Below are 18470 nucleotides of genomic sequence, written 5' to 3' on the forward strand. Positions count from 1 at the left end.
GGTTCGGCCTCAGAATCCTCCTCAACACAGCACTCCACGAGGTCACACCTGACACCTCAGACTGACATGACAAATATTTGTCATCCCTAATGAAGAGCAGAGGCCTTATTTTACTAGTGAGGAAATAGGCCAGAGAAAGGAATTGACTTGCTCAAAGTCACGCGACCAGTTGAATTGAGATGAAAACCTTAAGCGAGCGTAAGTGTGTCCCACCACAGTGTCTTTCCTGCCTGAGATGATAGGGCATTCAAGTTCATTTCCTCTTCTCGGTGAACCTGCTAGTCATTAGCCTCAGGAAATGCGTCACATATTTGGGATTTTATTTTAGATTTCCTCATGGTTGCATGACTTCTTTTTTTGTTTGTTGGTTTTGAGACAGGGTCTTGCTGTGTAGCCCGGGCTGCAGTGCAGTGGTGCGATCATGGCTCCACTGCAGCCTCAACCTCCCAGGTTCAAGAGATCCTCCCACCTCAGCCACACTCCCCACACCCCCACTTCTAGTAGCTGGGACTACAGGTGCATGCCACCATGCCTGGCTAATTTTTAGAATTTTTGTAGAGACGGAGATCTCACTATGTTGTCTGGTCTCAAACTCCTGGGCTCAAGCAATCCTCCCACCTCAGCCTCCTAGGGATTATAGCATGAGCCACCGCACCCGGCCATGGGTGCATGACTTCTTTGTTAGGGGCCCAGTAGTTTCTCTCAGTTCTCAGAAAATCATTTCTTTTGTACTCTTTTCTGTTTTTATGGTCCTTCTAGAGCAGTAATATGAGTAGAGTGGGAAGAGCCAAGTTCTGGAGCTAGGCAGACATAACTTCAAATCCCAGATCCACTACTCTAGGGCTGTGTGCCCTCAGGCAAATAACCCAAACTCTCTGAAGCTCAGTTTTCTCATCTGTAAAATTGGGTTTCCTTTTTAGGATTGACTGAGATAATATTACATCCCTTCTCTATTTGATATGTCCCCCTGAGTTCCCTTAATCTTTCTGGTGACACTAATCAGGTTCCATTTAGGGCAGGGTCAAAAACAGGTGTAGAATGGAAATCTAGCATGCTACCCACCCACCCCCTAATCCATGGTAGGCATTGCTAATCAATTTTGGTTATTTCTTGCTAAGGCCACATGGGCCTTAGCAACTTCCCTCTCACAGTGTTATCCAGGCAGCCACTACCAATCAATGAGATTGGCTCTGGGGGATGAAACTGATTTGCTGTCTCTGGTCCGAGGTACAGATTGCTCTACTATTGATTATGTTGACTTATTCAACCACATAGCTGGAGAGATGATGCATATTCTGCTTGTGGCCCATTCGGCTCCCCAGATCCTTAACTGCCAAGAAAAGGTCAATGAATGCTGGCTCCAGATTCAGCTCATACAGAATTTTGCCAGCTCTGAGAAGCCTGGGAGGATATTTCTGATCCTTACAGCTCTCAAAATGGCTGCACGAGGACTTGAAGGGAAACACAGCCAGGGTGAGATCACAGAGTTTGCAAGGAGAAGGTCGCTTCCTCCGCACGTCTGGTGGTGGGGCTGTCATTCCAGAGGCTCACACCCACTCCATGGATTGGCAGCCATGAGGAAGCAGCAGATGGCCTACGTTCTGTTCAGGAGACCATAGCAGCTCTGATGTGTCAGACAAATGGGAGGAGGGAGGAAATTGGATGGGGGAGGTGGGTACAGGTTGGAGGACTCTCCATTCTTCTGGGTCAGAGGAGCTTGGGCACCCCGCAGCCCTGAGAAACCAGGACCAACCGCTATCTCCTGAGATGCCCACTAAAGCAGCCCATCTGTGTCTTGGCATTGTGTGCCAGCCACTGACAACACCGTCCAATCTAGATGTCCAGCCAGGCCCATACCCCCCAGAGCAGATGGTCCCTGTCTTTCATCTGAATCAGTTACGGAAGGTCCAGGCAGTGCCTGTGACATGCCAGAACAGGGCTCCTCTTTTTGCCCACCCCCCAGATGTCACACAGGCTATGCCAGGTAAGCTGAGACTGATTCTAGCATGGTGCAAGGAAGGGGGGCTTTTCTAATCATATAGATTGGAGCCCCCTGGATCTGGGCATTGTTTATGCAGCCCGTTTCCAGAGTACCCAACAAGAGATGTGGCCCTTGGCTCTCAGAGTAGGTACCTGTGTGACTCTTTCCTGGGAGAGGGAGTGCACAGAGATCCTCTAATTCAGGAAGTGACCAAGGCAGGCATAGCTCTTCCTGCTGGCTGCCAGGTGGGTGCTGAGCAATGGAGCAGCACTAATGGGCACCTCCCGTCACTGTCGATTGCACTGATTGTGCTATCTGGGATTGAGATAGCACATCAAACGGGCAAATTGATTCCAAAATCAGCTGCCACTTGGTCCCAGCGGGTGTCACCCACTGTCAGAGAGGGTAAGATAACCTCCGGGAGACAAGCCATTTCTGGGGAGAGGGCATCTCCAGACCCCCTGGTTGACTCTGTTGGAGGCCTGAGGCCCTGAGACCTGCCCCCTAGTTTCCCAGGATTGTGGCCAGTGGATAGGGGCTTCTCTCTGCCTGGGCTGACTGAATTCAGGGGTGCAGGGACTGACAAAGGGAGAGTATGATATAGGGGACAGCAGAAGAAGGTGGCAGGGGCTCCGATGCCCAGTCTCATCAGGCACTACTGTGTCAGGCCCTTCCCAGACCTTGTATCATTTAATGGATGCTGTGCCTCTGGGAGATGGGAATTTTATTTCCATTTTACAAAGACCTGAAGCCTAGAGAGCTGAGGCAAGGACTCGCCTGAAGTCTCGCAGTGACGCAGCTGGGATTTAAACCTATGATGATTTGGCTTCAAAGCCCTAGGTCTTTCCACATACCCACCTGCCTCATGGAAGGGGCAGACTGGAGCTACACAGCAGAGAACACTCCAGCCAGTTGAAACTAAGTCCAGGGAGAGGCTCGGACTCGTCGAAGATCTCATGCCATTTAGAAGTCTGGGGCCAGAGCTCCTGGCATTGGGACTTGGGTTGGGCCCTGGTTGAGCAGGCCCTCAGGAAGCCTTCTGGCTGGGACCCAGGGAAGCCCCCACCGTGTGCCTGAAGCACATTTGAGCCTCAAACCCAAACCGGAGACCCAACAACACTGCTATGCAGGGCCAGGGCACAGAGCCACACAGACCTGGGTTCAAGTGTCAGTTCTGCCACTTAAAAGTCATGTGAACCTGGCAAGTTGCCTCTCAGAGCCTTCGCCTCCTCAGCTATAAAATGGGCACTTTGGAAGGGTTTTGTGGAAATCTGCATGCTCTGAATAGCAGAGTTCTGAGCTGAGGGAGAAGGCCACAGTCAGAGGTTAGGCAGCCCCTGTCAGGGGAACACTGAGGCAGGCTTCTAGGGTAGGAAGGGGCTGGCCCTTGGCAGGTAGGGCTCTCTCTTCTCTGGGGGACTACCCATGTTCCATGTTGGGTGGCAGCATGTGTGACCCTGAGGATGTCAAAGACCTCATCCATAAAACAAGGATAATACTGCACCATGCAAAGGGCAGTCACCTTCAAGGCCCTGCATGTCCGTGGGGGACACAGCGGTGGGCCGCAGCAAGATCGTCCCCCGTGATCTCCACTTGCCAGGCCCACCTGGTGCCAGAACACAGGATTCACTCCGCAGTTGCTCAGTCATCCCCTCCCGCAGGGCCGGGGGCTGCATTCTCCAAGTGGGCTGGGTCCGGGAAACACCCCTCCCCTCCCCGCGGGCCATCCCTGGTGGAGACGGCCCAGGAACTTCCCAGCGCCTGCCGCCCCCAGCCCTGGCATGGCCCCGCCGCCGCCTGGGCCCTCCCCCCGCATTAGCTCTTAAGCTATGCAAATAGACATCGGAGGGAGCCCTGTTTAAAGTATTTAGACGAAATGAAAAAAGGCTTTCATCGGCACTAATGAGCCATTCAGGATGCCTCCCCGGTGGATTCTCTCCCGCTCCCGCCTCCCTGCCCGCACCGCCCCGCTACGGCCCCTCTTGGGATTGGAGGCCCCTTCCTCCCAACCCCAGCCTGGGACTCCCTGGGAGGAGCGCTTACCCCGCCCCACTTCCCAGGGCCCAGCTGGGTGAGGGTGGAGCGGAGGCCCCCTGCGCCCCAGCCCCACCAGATCTGGATCGGGATGGGGGGCGGGGCCCAGCCTGTGTTTAGGGGAAGCCTTAAGGACTGGGGCCTTTTCTAGCGTCCAGCTAAGTAGGTGTTATGGCCTCTGTCTTATAGATGGGGAAACCAAGGCTCCGTGAGGCCCAGGAGGTTGCCCAGGTTCACAGTGGTGGTGTGCCATGGAGCTGGAGTCATTACGCAGTGCCCCAACCTGGGGGAACCGCCGAACCGGGCAGTGGTGCCATCTCAGGGCCAGCTGGCCTGCCCCTTCAGCGCTGCTGTTTCTGCAGATCTTTCTGTACCAGTCAGCCAGAAAGCCTTGGGTTCCAATCCCAAATCGATGTGACACTAGCCGTGTGACCTGGGCGGGGGCTGCCCACTCAAGCCTCTGTCTGCTCATTTGTGGAGTGAAGACATACTGGATTTGGGGAGGGCTCATCTATGGACAGACATATACTGTCACCCACTGCAGCCTCTGGAAGGGCAGGCAGCACTGCCTGTCACTCTGGCAGCCCCTGAAGAGGTGCCAGGCATTTCCCAAGCCTCTGGCCCCTCCGAGGTGGGCAGGCACGGGAACCAAAGTTCTGGGACGAGTTCAGGCCTGATCCCCACCTCATGGCAGCACCAACTGTCAGCTTTAGGGGAGGGCATGACAGCGTGTGGGTACAAGGGGGAGCCTGAGGGACAGGGCGGGCAGGGGGCCCACTCCTCTGGGTTCCAGAGGTTAAGCTGGCCCAGCACGGGGACAATGAGAATTTAATGGGATCCATTTATTATCCCATAAAAGTTAATGAGTTTATTCTGGAGGTTCCCTGGCCCCTTTCAAGTTTTAATAGGGGATTAGTGAGGGCCTGGTCCCTGCAGTCCCCTATTATCCGAGAACCTGAGGGAGCTGAGAGTGCTTGGGCCCCCCAGAGCCAGAGTCCTCGTTACAGTGACAATTCCACAGGCCGAGCCCTGCCCTCTGTACTGTAAGGCCCCAGCTAGAGGCTGGCAGGGCTATCTAGGGCCACTGGGATCTGAGGCCTAGTTCTAGAGGCTTCCAATTCCATGCGCTACTGAAATAATTACCCCCACAGTGTCCAGCACCTGAGGCAGGTTTGCTGCTATCCATCTGCTTGTATTGACAGGGAAAGCAATATAACCCCCATGAGACAGATGAGGAAACCAAGGCCCTGAGCAGGGATGTGGCTCCTCCAAGGTCACCCAGAAGCTGTGGCTGAGCCAGAATGGACACATTCTGTCTCCTGTGGTCTGTAGCCAGGAAACTGGGGCTGGTAAGAGCTGCCATTCACTTACTCTGTGCCCACTGTGTGCTGACCATGCACTCAGTGCCCTCATACGTAATTTCTCATTCTCTCCTTGCTCCAGGGAGGTTTGGGACATTATCCCAAGAGATGAAGACACTGAGGCCCAGAATGGTTATGTAACTTGTCCAAGGTCACGCAGCTAATGATGGCAGAGCCTCGGACTGGAACCCAAAGCTGGACAGCCCCATAGCTCAGATGTCTACTGCTCTTGCTGGCTTTCGGCTGTAGCACCTGGGGCCTCCTATCTCCCCACCAAGCTGGACACCACTATCCTAGGGCACTCGTGCCAGGAGCCCTGCAGCTTGAATGATGGGGAAGGGTGTTCTGGTTGTGTCCTGGAGGGGCAGTTGTTGGGTTGGACACAGAGATACACTCAAAAGGACCTTCTCATTGTCAGAACAGGTGCCTTCCCCGTTTTGGCCCCATTTGCTCATGTGATTCTGTCTCCTTGCCATGGCTTCTCTACTCCTTTGTCCCTGCAAACTCTTCCCATCCTTCACGGGTCAGTTCCTATCCTCCTCTGGAGAGCCATCCTTGCCTGGCCCTTCTCTTGACCTCCTGGGGGCACTTCCTAGTGGGCTCCTAACACATGAATGGCTTGTGTCCCTGGGCAAGGATCCAACAGTGGGTATCTCTCTTCCCATTTCTCTACCTGGTGCTAGGCATAGTGAAGACTGGGCTCAGGGCACACTGTTTCCAAGCCCCGATTCTGCCTCTCTGCACACTCAGAAGGCAACCTGCTCCCCAAAGTGCCTAGCCCTTGGCCAGCAAGGTGGGCAGGAGCGGGTCCTGCCGGGAGAAGATGGGCAGCCAGCGCTTGGCAGTGCCCCATCACAGCCACAACCGGCAGTTGATGGGGAGTGTCTGCTGGCACAAGCTGATGGGTCCCCATTGCCCCAGACTACCCTCTCTTCCCCTGCCACTGATCATCCCCATCACAGCCTTCCACCACCCTCTCTTTCTTGGTCAACCCCTGCAGTCCAGTCAAATTGGGATTGCAAATATGAATGGGGGCACCTCCTCTTGGCCAGGCTCCAAGTAGGGCAGCGGCTGGTTCCCAGAACCTGAGCCCTTGTAGCCTTTGTGAGCATTTCATCCCTCGCTCACTTACCCAAGAGGAAACCAAGTCCAGAGGGTTTTCCCAAGTCACACAGCAAACTTGGGGCAGGGTTGGGACTCAGGTTGGGGCTGGGACATCTAGCCCAACTACTGGGAAGAGTGAACCCTGCAATCTGGAGCTGTCTATTATCTGTGGGCATACCTCCAGGGACAGAGACCCCACTGCCTCCTTAGCCATCCTGGTTGGGGACAGGGGTAACTGTGGGCTTTGGCATCTCCAGAGTTGGGGTCTCATTGTCACATGGAGGGAGCATGGGTGGAGGTAGTGGGCACCAGATAGGAGTCAGGCCATGCTATCCTCGTCCCACCCCTGACAAGCCAGGTGCCTCAGCACAAATCACTTCCACAAGCTGAGTTTCCATATTTTCATCAGTAAAATGGGTCTCTGCCAGTTCTCATAGTCCAGGATCTAGTGAACCATGAAGGGCTCTATGAATAAAAATATTGAATGCTGCTGTTTACTGAGTATACATTTACCACATGCCCAGCAACACTCTAAGTGCTTTATCAGAATTAATCCCTATAATAACTTTATGAGACGGGAACTTTTATTATCCCATTTTGTAGATGAGGACACTGAGACCCAGGGAAATGCATTAGCAGTTTGGATGCTAATGCAGTCTGATTCAAACCTGGGTTGTCTAGCCTAGAGCAGCCCTGTCCAATAGAACTTTGCGATGATGGAAATATTTTTATTTATTTATCTTATTTTTAGAGATGAGGGTCTTGCCATGTTGCCCAGACTGGGCTTGAAACCACCTTTGCCAAAATTATAATGGTGAGAAAATTATGACCGTGAAATAGATGTGATCTAACCAACTCCATCTTACCTTTAACCTCCAGACTGCCCTTGGTCATTCCTGGGTATGGGCCAAGCTAACTTTGGGAGAAATTTAGTTTATAGTTTAAATGATAATAGCCCTTCCCAAAACTAAACTACCTTTTAAAAACTAATGAAAGAGGCCAGGTGTGGTGGCTCACACCTGCAATCTCAGCACTTTGGGAAGCCGAGGTGGGTGGATCACCTGAGGTCAGCAGTTCGAGACCAGCCTGGTGAAACAACATGGTGAAGCCCCATTTCTACTAAAAATACAAAAGTTAGCTGGGCGTGGTGGTGCACACCTGTAATCCCAGCTACTCAGGAAGCTGAGGCAGGAGAATCACTTGAATCTGGGAGGCAGAGGTTGCAGTGAGCTGAGATAGCACCATTGCATTCCATCCTGGGCGACAAGAGTTAAACTCCATCCCCCACCCACAAAAAAAAAAAAAAATAAATAAAATAAAATAAAAGACCATCAGGTTTGGAGGATGAGAGGGGCCTGAATTCTGCTGAGATGTAGGCATAGTTAGCAGCCGTTATTCTGGAAGTCACAAGATTTGCAACTTTCCCAATTACTCCTGTAAATAACATCACTATTGTAGAACCCACGATTGGCTTTTTGAGATGTCTTTTCAGGCTTTTGCATTTCTTTTTTTCTTTACTCTGTCACTCAGGCTGGAGTGCAGTGGCATGGTCTTGGCTTGCTGCAGTCTTGACCTCCCAGTCTCAGGTGATTCTCCCACCTCAGCCTCCTATGTAGCTGGGATTACAAGCATGTGCCACCACACCCGGACAGTTTTTTGTATTTTTAGTAGAGATGGGGTTTCACCATGTTGCCCAGGCTGGTCTAGAATTCCTGAACTCAAGCAATCTGTCCACCTCAGCCTCCCAAAGTGCTGGGATTACAGGTGTAAGCCACTGTGCCTGGCAAGACTTTTGCATTTCTGTTGACAAGATGGCTCCACCTGGCTCAAGACTCGTGACTCCCGGGTACTGCGGCCCCCACCCAGAAGTGGACTCAGTGTAGGAGGACCATTTTCCAGACCCCTATGATTTCATTTCCAACCAATCAGCAGCACCCAACCAATCAGCAGCACCCATTCCCCATCCCCCGGCTATAAAAATACCCTAGCCTCCTTCAGGCTTGTAAGGACGACTTCCAAATAATAATAATAATAATAATAATAATAGTAAAAAAAGTAAAAAACCAAAAAAACACCAAAACCCTAGCCTCCAAATATTCGGGGAGGCTGATTTGAGTAGTAATAAAACTCTGGTCTCCCATTTATTTATTTATTAAAAAAAATTTTTTTTTTGAGACAGTCTCACTCTGTCACTCAGGCTGGAGTGCAGTGGCATGATCTCATCTCACTGCAACCTCTGCCTCCTGGGTTCAAGCAATTTTCCTGCCTCAGCCTCCCAAGTAGCTGGGACTACAGGCATGTGCCACCATGGCCAGCTAATTTTTGTATTTTAGTAGGGATGAGGTTTCACTGTGTTGGCCAGGCTGATCTCAAACTCCTGACCTCAGGTGATCTACCCGCCTTGGCCTCCCAAAATGCTGGGATTACAGGCGTGAGCCACCACTCCCAGCCTCTATTTATTTATTTATTGAGACGGAATCTTGCTCTGTCACCGAGGCTGGAGTGCAGTGGCAAAATCTTGGCTCACTGCAACCTCCGCCTCCTGGATTCAAGCAATTCTCCTGCCTCAGCCTCCTGAGTAGCTGGGATTGCAGGCGCCCGCCACTGCGCCTGGCTAATTTTTGGTATTTTTAGTAGAGACAGGGTTTCACCATGTTGGCCAGGCTGGTCTCGAACTCCCGACCTCAGGTTATCGGCCTGCCTCGGCCTCCCAAAGTGCTGGGATTACAGGTATGAGTCACAGCGCCCAGCCAGTTTACATTTAAATAGCCACATGTGGTCAGTGGCTACCATAATGGAAAGTGCATATCCCTAACTGACTTCTCAGCCTTACAGTATTCACCACCTCTCAGTGAGGAAGAGCCCAGGGTGGGACTCCTGGAAAAGAGTTAAGATGGGGTATCTGCTCCCCTCCTTTTGGGTCTGGGAAAACTGCGGCTTGGGATTGGCAGGGAGAGATGACAAGGAGCCCTGGACTTCTTCGAGTTTTTCAGAAAGGCCTCGGGGAACTGGGTGTAGCAGCCACTCATTCCTCAGGGAGGATTCTTGTCATCCACCGATGAGGTTTGCTTCCCAACCTTGGCCATGCACTGGTGCTCTGAGGGTTGGATGTATGATGGGCAATTCTGGAAGCTCAGACGGAGCCAGTTTAGGAGGATTTTATGGGTGGAGGACAGCCAGGAACACTTAGCCTCGTACTTTGCCCTCACATGTGTGTTCCAGGGGAACGTTTGCTGCGCTCTGTTGGCTTGCCCCTGCCTCACTGCCCAGCCAGCAGCACAGAGGGCAGAGTATCTGGCCTGGCTACTACCCCAGAGCAGCTGCCTGGCCTCGGGCACAGGAGAGGCACTCACATTTACTGAGCACCTGCTATGGGCCAGCCATGCACTTCACAAAGAGCTGTCTTCCACCTAGAGTGGCAGCCCTTTGTGCTTGGAATCAATAGTTTATGCTTGGCCTATGAAGAAACTAAGGCTGAGAGGCAAAGTGAATCCTCCTAGTTCACACAGAGGAAAGTGACAAATAAAGAGTTTGAACTGAGTCTGCCTGTTCCATAGCCTGGGATGAAAATGTCTACTGCCTTGGCTGCTGCTTCGTGTGAGCATGTGTGCACGTGCGTGCATGTGTGGGCGTATGTGTGTGCATGAGACCGGGGGTGTGTGTGTGTGTTCAAATGCATGTGCATGTGCAGGTCCAAATACATGCCTGCGCCACAAGTCACTACCATATGTCCCTGCCCAAGGATGCCACACCCTGGGACCTGGCTTCAAGCAGTCCCCAAGCCCAGAAAGGCCCTATCTCCCAAAAGAAGGGATATATTTCTCTCCAAGCTGGCTGTTGTGCCCCTTTTTCACTCTGCCCTCTCCTTGGGCCCTGACCTGACCCGCCCCAGGGCCATCTGTCCTGGACAGCGTCTCAGGCTCTGGGTGGGTAGGGGAGGGAGAGACTAATTGGGGCTGCGGCTGGGCCAGTCCTCTCTCCTCCAGTGTCCCCTCCCTCCCATGAGGCTGTGACCTGGGGCCCAGGGGAGAGGGAGCTTCCAGCTAACTGCCACATTCTCTGCTTTCCAATTTACAGTCTAATATGGTCTCGCCACTGCAGAGCTGGGGGCTGGAGAGGTGATGAATGAGGCCTCTGCTCCTGCGTCACCTGCTGCGCTCTACACCCTCCCCTGCAGCCCTCTGTTCCCCTCTCCTGTTTGCCTGCTGGCCCTGGGGACCCCAGCCCTGCCTGCCTACAGTTCCTCAGACTGGGCAGGTGGCACTAGAGCTGGGGGCCTGGAGTGGGGGTTAGGTGAGAGGGAGGGACTGACATTGAGGTAGGGGCAGGAATTGACCCCAGCCCCTGGGGTAGGATGGAAGGAATGGTCTTCTTGGCATCACCCCCTCACCAGTCTGATAAATAATCAATCTGCTGTACCTCACCCTGCTTATGCCAGCTCCCAGGAGTGTGGCCAGGGCAGAGTCCTAGGTAGGGCGGGAGCTGGGGACTGGGCTTCGTTCTCTCCCTGGAGGGGTTTCTGTCCATCAGCTCCTTCTGTCCATCTGCTAGCCGCAGGCCCCTTCTCCTACCTGCTATGTTAGGAGGCAGAGAATGAGGAGCTACCCACTGGCCCCAAAGTGGGGGTGTGGGGCAAGTGGGCAGAAGTACGTGGCCCTGAGCTGGGTGCTCGGCTCACAGCCCTGTCCCTATGCCAGCCACTTCTACCACCACCATATCAGCAGCAGAGACCATATTTCTCTGAATGGAAAATCTTGGAGGTGTCAGCTGGGACAAGGAAGGATGTGGAGGCAGGAGCTGCATTCTCCCTGGATCCAGTACCAGGGTCAGCTCTGCCCAGCGCAGTGGTGAAGTTGGGGGACAGGGGTTGATCTAGGGAGGAATAGCATCCCCTTCATCCTTTGCCCTACTGCCTCGCTCCACATACCCACCAAAGACAGTCCTTCCTAGCCGTGGAGCCCAGCAAGACAGGGCCATGAGGTGCCAGGGCCGGAGAGTAGGTTCCTTCCTGGGCCCCAGGCCAGCATCTTTGGACTACTGCCCCCTCCCAGCCTCTACCCTGAGGTTCAAAAGGCCACACCACTGGGGCTGTTCCAGCACACGTGTCCACTTCTGAGCTGAATCACCAGCCTGGCAGCCCCAAGCCTCTGTGGCCTTTGGGTCAGATGAAGAGGCTTGTTTTGTGCACCAGGACAAAAGTTACCTCCCTGACTTTGTGACCTTTGCCGTGTGGTTACTTTTGTCTGCTGCATCTGGGAGGAGATGAAGTTGGAGAGCTTGGCTGTAGATGGAGGGGCCCTAAGCCCAGACCCCTGGGCTACCCTGATGCTGAGGTGAGCTCTGGCCACTCCCTACCCTGGAGGTCCCTAGCGTGTCTGTTCTTAGCTGTGGAAGCTAAGGAGCCTTGTGAGATCTTATTAGAAGGCCTCGAGCATGGAGGGAGCTCTGCCTCTGACAGGCTATGCGACCTCGGGTTTGCCCGGCCTCTCTGGGCCTGGCCGGCTTTTCATATAGTACTTGGTTACTGACTTTTTTTTTTTTTTTTCCTTTTTTGAGACGGAGTCTCACTCTGTCTCCCAGGCTGGAGTACAGTGGCGTAATCTTGGCTCACTGCAACCTCTGCCGCCCGGGTTCAAGTGATTCTCTTGCCTCAGCCTCCCGAGTAGGTGGGAGTACAGGTGCCTGCCATAGTGCCCGGCTAATTTTTGTATTTGTATTAGAGACAGGGTTTCACCGTGTTAGTCAGGATGGTCTCGATCTCTTGACCTCATGATCCGCCCGCCTCAGCCTCCCAAAGTGCTGGGACTACAGACACCCGCCACTGCACCTGGCTAATTTTTTGTATTTTTTAGTAGAGGTGGGGTTTCACCGTGTTAGCCAGGATGGTCTTGATCTCCTGACCTTGTGATCCGCCTGCCTCGGCCTCCCAAAGTGCTGGGATTATAGGCGTGAGCCACCGCGTTCAGCCCGGTTACTGACTTTTTAGTCTTTTGGGTGGGTGGGACATAGTCATTGATGCTTTATTATCAGTGCTCAACCCTGGGGGCTGATGGAGCCTCTGGGTGGGCAGGGGTAGAGGAGGAGGGGGCTTGGCATGGTGGGGGACTGTGCTCTGTTGACTTGCCACTTTTCTTTTCTTTTCTTTCCTTTCCTTTTCTTTTCTTTTCTTTTCAGACAGAGTCTCACTCTGTTGCCCAGGCTGGAGTGCAGTGGCGCGATCTTGACTCATGCAAGCTCCACCTCCAGGGTTCACGCCATTCTCCTGCCTCAGCTTCCTGAGTGGCTGGGACTACAGGCACCCACCACCATGCCCGGCTAATTTTTTGTGTTTTGTAGTAGAGATGGGGTTTCACCGTGTTAGCCGGGATGGTCTCGATCTCCTGACCTCGTGGTCCACCCACCTTGGCCTCCTAAAGTGCTTGGATTACAGGAGTGAGCCACCGCGCCCAACTGACTTGTCACTTTTCTTTTGTGTGTGTTGGAGCCTGTCACCTCATCTCCCTCTGCTGAGCATCTGCAGGGCTAGGCTGTGTGTATGTGTTTGTGTGTCTGTGTGTCTGTGTGTGTGCACATGTGTATGTATGTAGGTGTGTGAGCATATTTGTGTGTGTGTCTCTATGTGTGTGCATGTATGTCGGGGGGTGGTACATTAGGTGAGGAATAGGAGTCAGGGATGGAGGTGTGAGAAGAGGGCCTGGAGAGAGCGCTAAGGTTTCTGGGCAGCTGCTGTGTGCTAGACTCCATGCTGCCCCATCATCTACACCATCTGATTAATCCTCTCCATCCCACAGGTGGAGAAACAGGGTCTGAGAGCTGATGTGACCTGTGGGAGGTGGTCTAGCTGGGCCTGGGAGGCAGACCCTGGGGCACCCTTGTCCTGCTGAACTCAAGAGACAGACGGAAGACAGATGCAGGAACAAAAGACTTTGAAAGCAAAGATGGCCTGCGACCAGAGGACTCCCTCCTTGGTCTCTCAGTTCAGACCCTTGAACTGCCCTACCATACCTTCTCCCAGCTGGTGCCAGTTTCCAGAGCAGCTGCAGCTGGCGGTGGTGGGACCCAGGGTGAAGGCTCAAGGGTGTGGAAGGCAATGAGCTCTAATGGTGGCCTTTTGGCAGAGTTGAGCTGTAGTAGGGGCCTGAAGCCCCGCTGGGGAGTGCAAGGACAGTACTGGAGGTCCCTGGGTGGGCCACCTCCTCCAGGCGTGCCTCCCACCTCTCCACATTCTGACACTTTGAGCTCCTTTCTGCCTCTCCCAGCCTCTGTGTGGGAGACACAGAAGCTCCAGCCTTATTCCTTTTTTTTTTTGGAGACGGAGTCTCTGTTGCCCAGGCTGGAGTGCAGTGGCGAGATCTCGGCTCACTGCAAGCTCCGCCTCCCAGGTTCACGCCATTCTCCTGCCTCAGCCTCCCGAGTGGCTGGGACTGTAGTCCCAGCCACCACACCCAGCTAATTATCTCCAGCCTTATTTCCAAATGGCCTAGGGAGGAGTCACTGGAGGCCTGGGCTCTGCCCTTAGGGACTTGACGAGGTTGTGGGGGCAGAGGGAGGTCATTGTGGGACCTCTCCCATCCCCAGGCAGGTGGAATGAGCTTCACCTGCCCCAGGGTGTGGGCCCTGCACCTGTGGGCTATCCCAGGCACCTTTTGTTCTCCAAGGCCTTGTGGGCCTGAGGGGAAGGGGCCCCGCCTGCCCAGCACTCCAGCCCATGAGGCTGGCCTGGCCCTTCACTTCCCCAGCAAACCTGATTGGGGGAGGGGAGGGGTGCAGAGAGGCTAAAAATAGCTGCAGCAGCTCCAGCTATGAGTCTCCTTGAGGGGTCAGTGGAGCCCAAGATTGGGGAGGAAGAGACTGGAGTGGGCTGCAGGGAGGGAGAGAGACCAGCCTGAGCTGGGGCCTGGTGTACCTTACACCCAGTCCACAGTCCTAGGATGCAGGGACAGAGGGCACAAACATGCAGGGACATGTGAACACAGACACTCAAGGACAGGTGAACAAGCCAGGCAGAAATGCACATAGACATGGCTACCAGCACACCTGGGGCTTCCTCTCCCCAGAACCTCAGGAACACCAGATGGGCCCAGCTGCACAGCTCCCAGCCTCTCAGGCCTGTCTCTTGTCTCCACCTTGTTTTGACCTCCAAGGACCCTGCAGAGCTGGGTGTGTGGACACCTTGAGTTGACAGGGCTAAGCCCTCCTCCCTTGTCTCTTTCAGTCTCCTGTGTGTGCGGCTCAGGGTAGGGAAGGACCAAGGGTCACCAGAGGCAGCATCAGGGATAGAGTTACAGCACAGACCAGAGTTAGGGCACCAACAAGTGGTTGTTGGCTCAGGAGCATCACTCTACCTGAGCAACAGGCTCTTTCTAGCCTGGCTAGCAGGCAGAGGGAGGCATGGGAGAGAAGTGATTGGACCCAGTAGGGCAGGACTGGGGCTCTGCCAGGAGATGTGCGGGGATTGAGGGAAGGGGGCCAAGGGGATCTAGAGAAGTAAATGGATGACCACTCTCGAGCATGCGTTGTTTGATCCCACCTTCACACCTTTGCCCGGAGATGCCCCCTTTGCCAGGGGCTCTTTGGTCCACAAAAGTTGACTCCATGTCTTACCTTTCCTCTAACCAGCCAGAAAATAGGGCTTCATGACAGGAGGGCGCCTGTCAGCTGCTGGACCAGACGTTTCAAATCACCAGCATATCTCTTTGCTAGACGTAAATGATGCCTAAGACAATGTCCATCAGAGCAGCAAGCCAGGGTGAAGGCCTTAGAAGCACCCTGACCTTGGTCTCTCTGCATTGCTAGTCTCACCTTCTTGGAAAGACCCAAACCAGCTGGCAGTCACCGCCACCGCTGCCTCAGCGGTCCAGCTCTGGACTCCTGGGTTGTATGATTCAGCCCCTCCAAAGATGCCTGACAAATCAGCCTCTCCTGGTGATGGACAGCTCTGGCTGTTGGAGGGGCTCCTCTCAAGGGGCCTTGTGGTTTTTTCCCAGTCACCACCCCCCCATCCCGATCCTTTGATCTTCATGCTGCTCTACAAAAGAGGTGGGGCAGGGACAGGCATCATGAATTCTCAAGGAAACTGAGGCACAGGGGTGTGACACAACTTGCCCAAGGTCACACAGCCAGCAAAACCCAGCACTGGGTGTAAACCCTACAGTCCTGACTCCCTGACCAGCCTTCTTCCTCTTATGTTCTTCCTTTAGGACTCCCCCCTCCTCCTTGAGCACAACTTGGCTCCCCACACTGCCTGATGCCTCCCTGCCCCCAACCCCAGGCTCTGGGACTCCTTAGGCACCTGCTGGCTGGTGGGACCCAGGCCAGACACTCAGCAGGTGGCTGCCTGGGGGACAAAGGAGTTGGCACTCAGCTGCTGAGCTGGGAGGGAGGGAGGGAGGGAGGGAGGGAGGGAAGGAGAAGCTATGGGGAGGGAGGAGGGATGGGGCTGGAAGTTGGGGGGAGAAGGGTCCGCTTTGGTGTCTGTAACAAGGAGCCATGACAAAAAGGGTTAAACCAGCATGCACATGAGCATGGGGGGCGCTCAGTGGTTTAGGCACTTTTCACAGTAACCCCAAGTTCTGTCCTCCCAGACTCATGACCAGTTAGAGGGAGGGGCTTGAGGGTAGAAAGAAGAGCCTGTTGGGAGGGGGGATGGAGAGACAGAGAGATGCCAAGGTTGATGCCACAGTGTCAAGGTTCTGGCTGGGCCCTGGGGACCCAGGGGTAGGGAGGGAGGGCATGGGAAGGACGGCATGGTGAGGAGAGATTCTGCAGCACATGCGATTTGGTGCTGCAGAATCCAAGCAGCGAGTCTCCCCCTTCTTTCCCCACCACAAATTCATGATGCCTGTCCTTTTTCCAGCTCTTTAATGGAACAGCATCAGGATCAAAGGAAATCAGGGGGGTGGTGACTGGGAAGAAACCAGAAGTCCCCCCCACCCCTTGAGAGGAGGGTCTTCCAATAGCCAGAGCTGTCCAGTGGCAAGAGAAGTCCTGTACCTGCTCTTCAGGAGCACACCTGACCTGCCACAGATAGGAAGGGTTGTGATGAAGGGCACCCATCATGGATTGGCCCAGGGACCCCAGAGGCTTGCTGGGTCCTCACAGACCTAGAGGCAAACTCTTTTGCTACAAGTGAGAAACTGAGGCCTTGAGCAGTCCCTGGCCAGGAGTCTCCTGTCCTTCTGGAGGCCAGAGTAGTTGGATCATATAGGTGCTGTTTGTCATTTCATCTGTATCTCTTTCTATTAAAATCTAACTGGCGAGGTAGTCACAACTGAGCTTATTAAAAAGGCAGCTCTCCTCTAAACTGAGTTCCTTAAGGGGAGGGACTATGTTGTATTCCTGCCGATCAAAGCACCTGGTAGCTGTTGAATAGAGGGTTGCTGAATGGAGAATAGATGGATGGATGGATGGAGGAGGGACAGGCTAAGTTCTGTTGGTGTTTGGGAAACAGAGAGAGTCATCTGGGCTGGGTGATCAGGAAAAGAGGGGATGGGAGAATTGAAATAAGCAGAAGGACCCAGGATAGCATTCCAGGTATGAAAAAATGGCTGAGCAAAACTGTAGGGGATGAGTGAAACAGGGCATGCACAGGGTCTAGGATTCACCCTAGCATCCTCATGGCATCTCCCCACTGCCCCCCTTCATTCAGTCCCTGCTCATCTCCTGGCAGAGCCCCTTGTTGCAGATGGGCCCAGCCAGGACTTCCCACCCCACCCCCTCCCTTCCTGCCAGACTGCCTGCCAGCAAGCCTGCAGGCTCTGCAGCCTGAGACCCGGAGACCCGGATTGTTGTTGGAGAATCGGCAGGTTTGTGGATTGTTGTTGGAGAAGCCGCAGGTTTGTTTGCTCCAGAGCCCGCGGAGAAATCCCAACAATCAATGGCCAACAACACTCTGCCTGCGGCTGCAGCATCGATCCTCCCCCCACAGGTCTGGTGGTTTGGGCAGCAGGTAGGCAGGTGGAAGGAAGCTGGGGCAGGGTTGGGCCTTCCCATCTGGGGGCTGGGCCTCAGTGGAGGCTGAAGGGGAGAGGTAGGGAAGCCCAGGATGCCAGGACAGGAGTGACTGGTCCTCTCATTCACAAAGCCCTCAAAGGATTGAAGAATAAGAGCCACCCCACATCACTCTGCTCTGGCCCAAGACTTCAGGGACCATAGTTCACCTGATTCCCAGCCTCTTGTTCTTTCCTGACCTCCAAATATTGGAAAGGATGTTTTATTCCTTTGCCACTAATGACTGAGAAGCACCTATCATCACCAGAAATGTGCTAGAAGAAAGTGAGGGGCTGTTTATGTCTTGGGTCTGTCTGACAACGTGGGTTTCAACTTGATTAATAAAATGCAGATAGTAACTTCTATCTCACAGAGATGATAAGAGAACTAAATGAGCTAATGTATACAAAGCACTTCGTACAGTGCCTGGCACATAGTTGGTACCATATAAATGTTTGCTATTATTGTTGTTGCTATTATTTGGATAGTGATACTCTCCTGGGTTCCCATCTGCCTGTAGTGAAGCTCTCCCCTATGCTGGGAAAGTGGACACAGTGCTAGCTGAAGCCAGGTTTTGTGAAATGGGCAGACACTTTGGAGCAGCCTTACTACTTACTGGCTGTGCAGCCTGAGGGTAAGTGACTTAATCTCTTCAAAACTCAGTTTTTCCATGTGTAAAATGGGAACAACTAATATCTTACTGTGAGTACTAAATAGAAAAGTCATGTGAAAAGCTTGACCAGTGAAGGCTGGGTCCCTAGGGATTCTGGGCCAGGCCTCACGCCTCAATATATGTCTATGGAATGAATGAGTGAATGAATGATGGATGGATGGGTAGATATACCCCAGGGCCTGCTCTTTTAGGAGCTGTAGACCTGAACTATTGTGGTTCTGGATGATTCTTAGGCCTCCACCTCTCCATTAAAGGGCATGTAGGCTCAGAGCTGCTCCCAAAAATTCATGTTGGTCCCTGCAAGCTATGTGAGAGTGTCTGAAGCTGG

At 53.5% G+C, this 18470-nt stretch overlaps 2 protein-coding genes across 4 annotated transcripts in view; one reads left to right on the forward strand and one right to left on the reverse strand.

Moving 5' to 3' along the window:
- PIPOX (pipecolic acid and sarcosine oxidase) overlaps positions 1-18470 on the forward strand; it is a 107312-nt gene that overhangs the window by 31942 nt on the left and 56900 nt on the right. The gene's annotated exons all lie outside the window — the stretch shown is intronic.
- Positions 1-18470, reverse strand: part of SEZ6 (seizure related 6 homolog) — a 51088-nt gene that overhangs the window by 27278 nt on the left and 5340 nt on the right. The window lies entirely within an intron of this gene.

The sequence above is a fragment of the Pongo abelii genome, chromosome 19 (genome assembly GCF_028885655.2).
Source record: "Pongo abelii isolate AG06213 chromosome 19, NHGRI_mPonAbe1-v2.0_pri, whole genome shotgun sequence".
Taxonomy (NCBI): domain Eukaryota; kingdom Metazoa; phylum Chordata; class Mammalia; order Primates; family Hominidae; genus Pongo; species Pongo abelii.